Source organism: Meleagris gallopavo, chromosome 11 (genome assembly GCF_000146605.3).
Source record: "Meleagris gallopavo isolate NT-WF06-2002-E0010 breed Aviagen turkey brand Nicholas breeding stock chromosome 11, Turkey_5.1, whole genome shotgun sequence".
Taxonomy (NCBI): domain Eukaryota; kingdom Metazoa; phylum Chordata; class Aves; order Galliformes; family Phasianidae; genus Meleagris; species Meleagris gallopavo.
This window is the reverse complement of record NC_015021.2, coordinates 21,174,050-21,182,854: the sequence shown is the minus strand read 5'-3', so window position 1 is coordinate 21,182,854 and position 8,805 is coordinate 21,174,050. Positions and strand designations below refer to the sequence as shown.

Sequence of the window (8,805 nt, the reverse complement as noted above, 5' to 3'; positions counted from 1 at the left end):
TTTTTTTGGAGACCCACAGTGTTTCTAAAGTCATTTCTTAATGGGATTATTCTCTCAAACCTTAGCTTTCCAATTTCTTTCCCTCTTAGCACCATTTCTGCAAAGACATGTTGTGGTTAGAGCGATTGCCTTTACAGAACTCGAGCTTTTCCCATCCCAAGTGCAAGCCAGGCTGAAAATGGAGAGCTAATAAAAACCTTGTTCCAAATTCAGGTTGTGATCTGGATGTCAGCTGTTGGAACTAAAGGGCATTTAAGGTGAGTACTTCCATTGTCATATAGAACAAAGCCATTTTTAAAGTAGAGGGCAAGATCTCTGTGCAAAGTGGTGCTTGGGAAATCGTTTATGAGTTCAGTTGTGCATGCAAAACAAGGTTAATATCTGTGCACTTTGATAACTAGGCCTCTAGGTAACAATTCCCATGCATGCATGATGTACAGTTTCTGTAGGACTTGCACATATATAAAATAACAAGAGCTCAAATGCCCTTTTGCATATGCATATGCTACAAAGAGAAAAGATGATGGGTAGATGGATCCATACAACTGCTCTTGTTCAGAAAACTGTGTAGTAAAAAGAAAGTGTATTTGGCCTAGAGTAATTGAGATAACTTTCCAGTCTTAATAACTATTGGGCGGATGCTTTCAGGTCCAGAAAAAATAGTAAAAGCTGAAAGTTACAGATTTTCTGCCTAACAGTGATAATCAATACAGCAGGAGGGAACCTGTCAGATGTACAGTTCTTGTCTGGACACATTTCCATTGAAGCTTCTTTTTTAGTAAAAAGGAAATAAAAACAACTATTATAATTTGCTGATATTTTCATGGCTGCCTTATTTTCTCCTTCCAGGTTGTTCAGAAATGTTAAAAACTACCAGATGAGCTTTTTTGCAGAATGAATGACTTCCTTCTTGTCTCCTGTGCTGTCAGGCCTGTGCTGATCTAAGCATGAGCCATGTCTTCTTTATACCCCAGGCTCCCTCTCACCCAGACCAGCAATTCTTAGATCAGCTCAGTGCAATGAAAATTGTGTTAGGCCAGGGGAGCCAGCCTTTCTGCAATGTGAAACAGCCTTTTTTTAATAATGTCACTGCCACCAGCCTATCCATACCAACCTTGCAGCTTCCTTCGGGGAAACAAATACAAGAAGGTTGAGATTATCTTGAAAAATGCTGTTGGTGGGTGGGGGGTATATGTTGAGTGCAACATGCAAATATCCCAGAGGTTCTTCTATTATTTAATGTTTACAAATGATCAGCTTGGATTTTTTTTTGTTTGTTTGTTTTGTTTTAGCACGTACACTTTCTTCTGATTCTTCTGTATTTTATATATAAATGAATGGATATAATGGCAGCAGCTGAAGCAATTTCCAAGAAAAAGCAAGAGGGGAGCTCTAATGAGGGATAGACTGCTGCTTTCATAAATTCAAAGTACTGTTGTAGCTACCCTAATCAATGTCCTCCAGGGCAGCCTGCACTGGGGCTGCCCTGTAAAATGGCAGAGTGCAGCCAGGAGGAAAAATCACTGCTGCTCACTGAGCTGCTGCCACAGGATCACATGCTTCAGACCTGAGGTCCCACTACCAGTGGCATAAGTCTTGCCATCCGTACAGCTTCACTGGGCTGATAATCAGTCCTGTGCAGTGCTTCTGATTGGGTCCCAGGCAGTACATGTGCAGCACTGTGCAAAATACTGATTGAGAAATATGAGAGCAGGGTTGCAAGAGGAGAGCAGGAGTGCTAAGGCAGAGCTATGAGAAAGTCTACTTGAACCAGGAATTTCCATTGTCAAGAAAGTCGAGTGTCTTAGAAGCATCAAAGTAAAGACTGCTGAAGATGTTTGATTCTGTACTGTGGATCAGAGGAAATGTGACAGTTTGTCTTGGTAATGCTCACCAGAATGTTTTTTGTGATATTGAGAACTTTTGCCCGAAGGCATGAATTTCAGATGAGCTGTATTCGAATAATATTGAGATGTGGGGCTGAATCTCAAGAAAAAAAAAGAAGAGAGAGAGAGAGAGAAGAATAGGCAGAAAAATTTTGTAATGTAGATAAATAGAACAAAATGGGATCTACATGAGAAGTTTTATTAAATTTGGAATTGGCTGTTGGACCAGAAAGATAGAGCTAAGTAAAAGCATGAAGTTAACTAAGGGAAAAATGAGTTTGAAGCAGGAACAGAACTCATATTCATCTTTGCCAGTGCAGCAGGAGGCTGACTGTGACCTTGAGCTGCTGGACAAGGCATTTGCACGCATGCCTTGTGTTGGCCTGGGAGAAACTTGTGCAAATGCAGAGATTGCCTTCATGTAAGAGCACCTAATCCAGAACTGCCATGGACCATGTGCTGCCATTTACATTATTATTCATCCTGCTGAGAAACTGGGCAAGCGAGCTGCCATGGATCCCAGCCTCCTGAGGCCGATGTTTCTAATATCTTGAGTAGCTGTGGTCTCTCCATGCCTAGCAGAGGGCAACTGGACACATCATTGGGATGTTACCCCCTTTGGGCTGACTTGGGGAGTGTCTCTCTTCAGCTCAGACCAACCAGCTGGGGAAAGTGGCACTGCTGATCTGTGCCGAGTCATAAAATTACTGAGGTTGGAGGAAACTTCTGGAGGTCATTCAGCACAGCCTGCTGCTCCATGCTACGTGCTCTTCATTGCTGATGGTCAGGCAGTTATCCTTCACCGCTAAGTGCTAAGGGAGATAAACAATGCGGTAAATGTGTGCAGAACAGTCTAGTGATACTTTAAGGGAAGAAAAAAAACACACAAACAAACATAAACCTCTTGTTTAGGCACACTTTTCACCAATAAGATATTCTGTAGCACTTTCTTGCTGGTATACTTCATTCTGATGATTCTCTATGGGCTCATTTTTTCTGCTCCCACAACATATTTTTTCCTTCCTGCTCATTTGTAGGCCTGGTATCTCTTAGTGTTTTTCTTGTACAACATCCTGTTCCTTATGTCCAGACTCTCTCTCTCTCTCTTTTTTTTTTTTTCTTCCCCACTCGTTAACTGTAATTATAAGCCTTTTTAATGAGTTTTAATTTGGTTTAGCATGTTTTTTATGTGACCAACTGCAATCCCTCTGCTGGTCTAATTTCATATAGTATACTTAATTGAGTCCCTTTCTTCAAGTACACAGTTTGCAAAAATGTGTGTCAAACCTAGTGCCTAACTATAAATTGTGTTTTATTTGCAGTCTTCTGATTAGATTCTTATTTGCATTACATTAATTTTTTTCTCCACTGAAATCCTGGCACGTACAGTTTTACCACTCCAGCAAATTAATTCCTGCTATACTTAATACCACATGCAGAAAAGCCTTCATGGGTCTCCAAACTGTTCATTTCAGCCATTCTAAAATTAGTTCCCTCTTATTAATTGGGGAGTCATTGCATTCTTGAGAAGACAGAAAGCTCTCCTGCAAGCCACATTAACTGGACAGATGTTCTGAAATAGGTTAAATATTACCCAGTAAGCGCTGATACAGCTCATCAGTCATGTCACGCCAACAATCACTCTTTCCATAATCTAATACAAGCTAAGAAATGAGAAAGGCAGTCTAGGAAGTGATGAACTGATGTTGTAGACAATAGTTTTCTGTTTAGAGTAGATTCATGCCTTAAAATACCTGGAACAATTTCGTCATCCATGTTTAGAGGATGACCCCCCTGCCCCTACCTTGTAACTATCAGCATTGCTGTGCGAAAGGAGGGGACTTGGTGTGTAAATTATTGCTGTTTTGCAATAGAGCTGTGCAAAGAAAGTCATTACCTGTTTACAGATGGAGAAAGAAAAGGAAGAAGCTATCTGAGCAAAATCATCCTGTGGATGCTAGGTACACAGCCAAAGAGTAGATTAAATCTTTCTTTCAGGACTTTGGATCTCCCCAACGTAACTACATCCTGCAAACAGTCAGCTCATTAACTTGGCCACCTCTGTCCCTCTCTTCAAATGTTTCTTGTTCACAGCCTCTCAGATGGGATAAGAAGGTCTCAGCACATATATTTAGATTGTCAAAACGAAGAGACTTATAAAAGCCTAGGAGCAGGCAAGATGCATCTCACAGACAACTGCTAGTATTTCCTTGTTAAATTCTTCATTATAGTTTATGCCATGTCAGTAGCTACATGGTGATAAAGCAAATGACACAGGTATCCTAACAGCCAATTTCAATGACCAGAAGGCAAAAAATGCCAAGTTCCCTTTCTTTAACAGCTAGACGAATGATGTTTGATCAAAGAACAGAATCTAAGCATCATGGTACTTACCTAGCCCATCATGAATAGCCTCAGGAAATAACTGGAACTCTCAGTTTTATAAAGAGATGTTCAAGACCATTTAATCTTTTTCATTCCACTTGAATTCTTAAGCCTTCCAAGACCAATCACAGCATGTGCAGGCAGAATCCCAAGCATTTAAAATCATGTACACAAAAATAGAACTTGAGCAATGCATTTTCAGTCTTTAATTCTTGGGTCCCTTTGAAAAGGCTGCTTGCTGAGTCAGTAGTTGTATTCTCTTAGCCTCACTGGTAGAGGCTTCTGGTACCTGTATGTGGCCAAAACAAGCTGTGACAACAGGCTTAAAGACAAAGCAGTTAAGTTTAGGACATCCGTGGGCATCTCAATATATTTTCATATTTACTTCCAGAACTAAGTGGCCCAAATACTTGATTGGATTTGGGGATGGGATGGTATTGCCTGGGAAAGTTGGCTTCTAGGACACTACTTGTACTGTTAATGAAAAGCGCCACTTTCTCAAGGATCACTCTAACTTCATCCCAGGGAATCATTTTGTTGTCTTGGGAAATTCACTGTGACGGAGATAATGTGGCAAATGTTAGAGGTTTCCATATGAAGAATGCCATGGCAGAGCTTTGATGAGCCCAAGCAGATAAAAGAAACATTTGAGATTTCAGACTTGCAGCTTTTTAAAAAGCCATTGATTCTGATTGCTCTTAAATGACAACAGAAATGCTTGAAAGGTAAATGTTGCAAAAAATGGCTTTGTTTTTATTGATAAAGTTTCTTGTGTGCTTTACAGTTCCTGTTAAGAAGTCAGACTTTTCACTGAAAGCAGTGAGATCAGGAGGGTCAGTTTGATGGGAACTGCAATTTGCTTCAAACCGACGAGAAGTTCTAGCAAAAACTGAAAAAGTCATCTTCGAAAGCAACGTAAGCTCTAAGAAAAAATGCGTTATACTATCAAAATATAGTAGTTAGATGCTATATTTGATGCTATAATGGACAATGATGGCATCGTTGAAGGAACTGCTTCCCTTTATTAACATCAGCACTAAGATTATTACATTTCTCTTTTGAAACTAAATGCATATTCATGAAGTTCTACAGAGAAGTTCAAAAGCTGTTTAAGCAATTTTCACAACTCAGAATTTCTGTAATTAGATTAATTTTACCAACCATGAGTTGATTTAGAAGTTTCCTATTCTAGGGTAAAAAAAAAAAAAAAGACCTTGTTTATCTTACAGAAATAATGCTGTTGAATTGGTCTCATTGAACTTTTCTGCAACTGAGTGCAATAGCATTCACTTTAGTGAGATTTCATTGTCCAGCAGCCAAGTCATGAATTCTTTAGTCACTCAAGTCAAGCTCAGTTAGTGTGAAAAAATCTGTATGTGTTTTGTTTAAAACAAAGCTGAGCAATAAATTAATTAAATCATAGTGTTGAAAATAAGAAGCTTTCGGTAGTGTTTAGCATATTTTGATTAGGTGCATGATCAATAAAGAGAAAAATAGAAAAATAGTCACAAAATCTGTTGAGGTTAATTTTTTCCATGAACAATTCAGTTTTCATGAAAGTTGAAAGCAAACAAGACTTTTGAACCACTTCAGTCTACTTTAAATCAGAAACTACAGTCTCCATTGGGATTTCTGTATTTTATTGTTCTGTCAAAAATTAGGTGAGAAGAATTGCAATAGAATGAGAGACCTGAATTAACAAAAACTTGTGTGTCTTATGCGTTACAGAAATAAATTTCCCTGGCTCTAAACAAGCATTTTAGAACCCCCAGCAGGATTTTGATGTTAGCTTATGGAAAAGTAAATGTTTGCTCAGCTCCATCTTCAAACACTTTCAGCATTTTGACCACTGTGTGTAGCACTCATCTGAAATCGTTCCGTGCTACTTTTAACTACTCTGCTGCCATGATGTATTGAAATGAATTATACAGGTATGTGTGATTCTTTTTGGCTATTTTTTCTGCCATCCCATCTGAGATCTGTAGGATTCCTAACAGGTGAAAAAGGATTTGGGACTAGAAGAGACCCACTTGCACATCAAGTTATGGCGTTCTCTGTAGTTGCAGCAACTGGGTAATATATGCTTGGACCATTAAAGGTCTGCAGCATATCCACTATTTACAGTTCAAGATCACACAGGTCGGGAAATGTTCTCAAAAGCTCTGCTGCAACTGTGGTACAAAAGGCCAACAACCACAGGAGAAGATCAGGGAGATGAAGGGGCTCGTCTTCACACTGTGCCATTGTATTGGCAGGGAATATTCAGGTGTCCAAATGATCTGAGAAAGGTCACAGAGGGTAGAGAAATACTTATATGATATTTTCATTCCATGCATTACAGCAGGATTTGAGATGTCACTTCTTAAAGGAAATCACATTAGGACGTAGAGTTCTTTATTGAAAATCAGAACATTTGGACCATGCGTGCAGCTAATTGGTGTGCCCAGAATATTTTCCACTATTCCTGTTTTACTTACCTGCACTTAAACCAATTTTATGTGCCCACCACACCGACATCTTCAAATGAGTAGTGCAAATTTTAATTCAGCAGGGTAAGACTGGTAGCTTTTATAATGATAAAATTATTAATGCAAGTATTATAGAAATGAATATAGTTACTGTATTTCTTTGGAACAAAATTATTTTAGCATTAACCCTATGATGACGAGGCACAGTAGATCACAATATCTGTGATATTATTTTGAATTTCAATTTTAAATTTAATTCATTATACGTGAAATACCATTCCTTAAGAGTTAGCTGCCACGATTTCCTTATTCAAATCACACTGCACCTCCCTGATGAGTTGTTTGACCTCCTCTGTACTTACAATTGGAACCAGAATCTAAATTTAAGAAAAAAGCTTTCTGTAATCCATTTGGAAATGCATGGCTTCTTGGGTCTGCCCATTATGCAGTGTACTACATACTCTGCACAAACATTACATGCAGTTGTGAGAAAGATAAGGATCTGTGTTCTCCAGAACTGCTTGGTTACGTTGCAGGGGAATGGGGTTTCTCACAGCATAAGCCACTGCTCAGTGTGGTTACAGCCTGGCCCTCAGATGGTAAGTCAATCCCTGCTGATTTCCTTCACCTGAGCATCACCAAAAGCTGAGAAGAAAGCAAGACAAGAAAGCATATAAGAACGTTGCTCAGTGCATGGGTTTTATTTATTAATCTCTTTATTTATTTGAAAACAGATAACTGTGTTTATACCTCAAACTCCCCCCACACACGGGGGTGTGGGTATTTGATGACTCCTCTTCAGAACACGGCTCCATCAGGCGGCCAGGGAGAAAGACATGGCTACAGCAGAAGTAAATTGATTGAACGCCATTTGGACAACACATCTTGTATATTCTTCAGTCAAAAGCCTAAATTAGGTAAGGTTATTTGTTTGCTAATAGTGTCCTAAAACATGCTTGCAAGCTTTTATTTTTAATTGAATTCATTATTATATTGCAAGATAGCCAGTTTTAAAATAAGGTGCTTATTAAATCTGGTAAATGTTGCATTGTTGGGAGAAATAGTTGTGTAAGCAAGACGTGTTTAGCAGCACTTTTGGAGGGTATGGATAGGAATTTCTGTTAGAGAGTTGGTGTGACTTCAACACAGAGTGGTGGATGCAGAGAAAACCGCCACCAGGAGCCTTTCTTTCTTCTTGATTTTTCTTGATACAAAGCAGGAAAATTTCAACTGAAATTTCCATGTCTGGGTGTCTAAATCTAGGTGCTAGAATATCCTGATGTCTCAGAGGAGAGTGACGTTGTGTAGGGTTGCCTTTGTCCTGATAGGTTGGATCATGAGGAGGTTTTCAGGTAACAAAATGTGATGTAATGATATTTGACAAGGGACCATCTTTCACAGGCTCAGGAAAAATCAACTGAATTCTAAACTAGAAAATTACTATCCATATTTTATTAGCTGAAGTAATGATGGAAGAGAGAGATTTAGATGGTATTGCCTAAATCCCAAGGTAATTTATCCACTGGTTAACAATGTTCAGTAGAAGATACCTCTAGTAAGTATGTAAATCAAAAGAGCTAGGAGAGAAAAGCTGCATATCTTACATAATAAGATTGCTGAATGGGAGTTACAGATGTTTTAGCATAAGTATGAAATTACTGGAATAAGTGAGACGTGGCTGAATGAGAAAAATGATTGGGGATTTAAAACATCAAGAAATTACTGAAAAGATGTACAAAATGAACAAAGAGACATGGGAGTGCTATTGGTAAGGGCTTATGGAGGCTTGCATAGAAATTATATATATATTTAGATGATATGGCAGAGACTCTGTGCATTGAAGTTAATGGTAATGGAAGTAGACAGATAGTTTTGGCCTTTTTCTCACTAGTCTCCAGCAAACGGAAGTCAGGAAAAGGTTTTATAAGTGTGATTAAAAGGTTAATGCATTAAATACAGGTTGATACAGTGCATGCTTATAAAGGACAGAATTCTTCCAGGGACAGTTGTGTCCCTGGAATTGTCAATTCAGTGGGAATAGCTGCAGAATCAATTACCACAGAGGA

At 38.8% G+C, this 8,805-nt stretch overlaps 1 long non-coding RNA gene across 1 annotated transcript; it reads left to right on the top strand.

The window, feature by feature from the left end:
- The first annotated feature begins 49 nt into the window (after positions 1-49).
- Positions 50-6,196, top strand: LOC109369533. Its single transcript, XR_004160906.1, has 3 exons — positions 50-257; positions 5,056-5,186; positions 6,000-6,196. It is a non-coding gene; the product is annotated as an uncharacterized LOC109369533 (long non-coding RNA).
- The last annotated feature ends 2,609 nt before the right edge of the window (positions 6,197-8,805 follow it).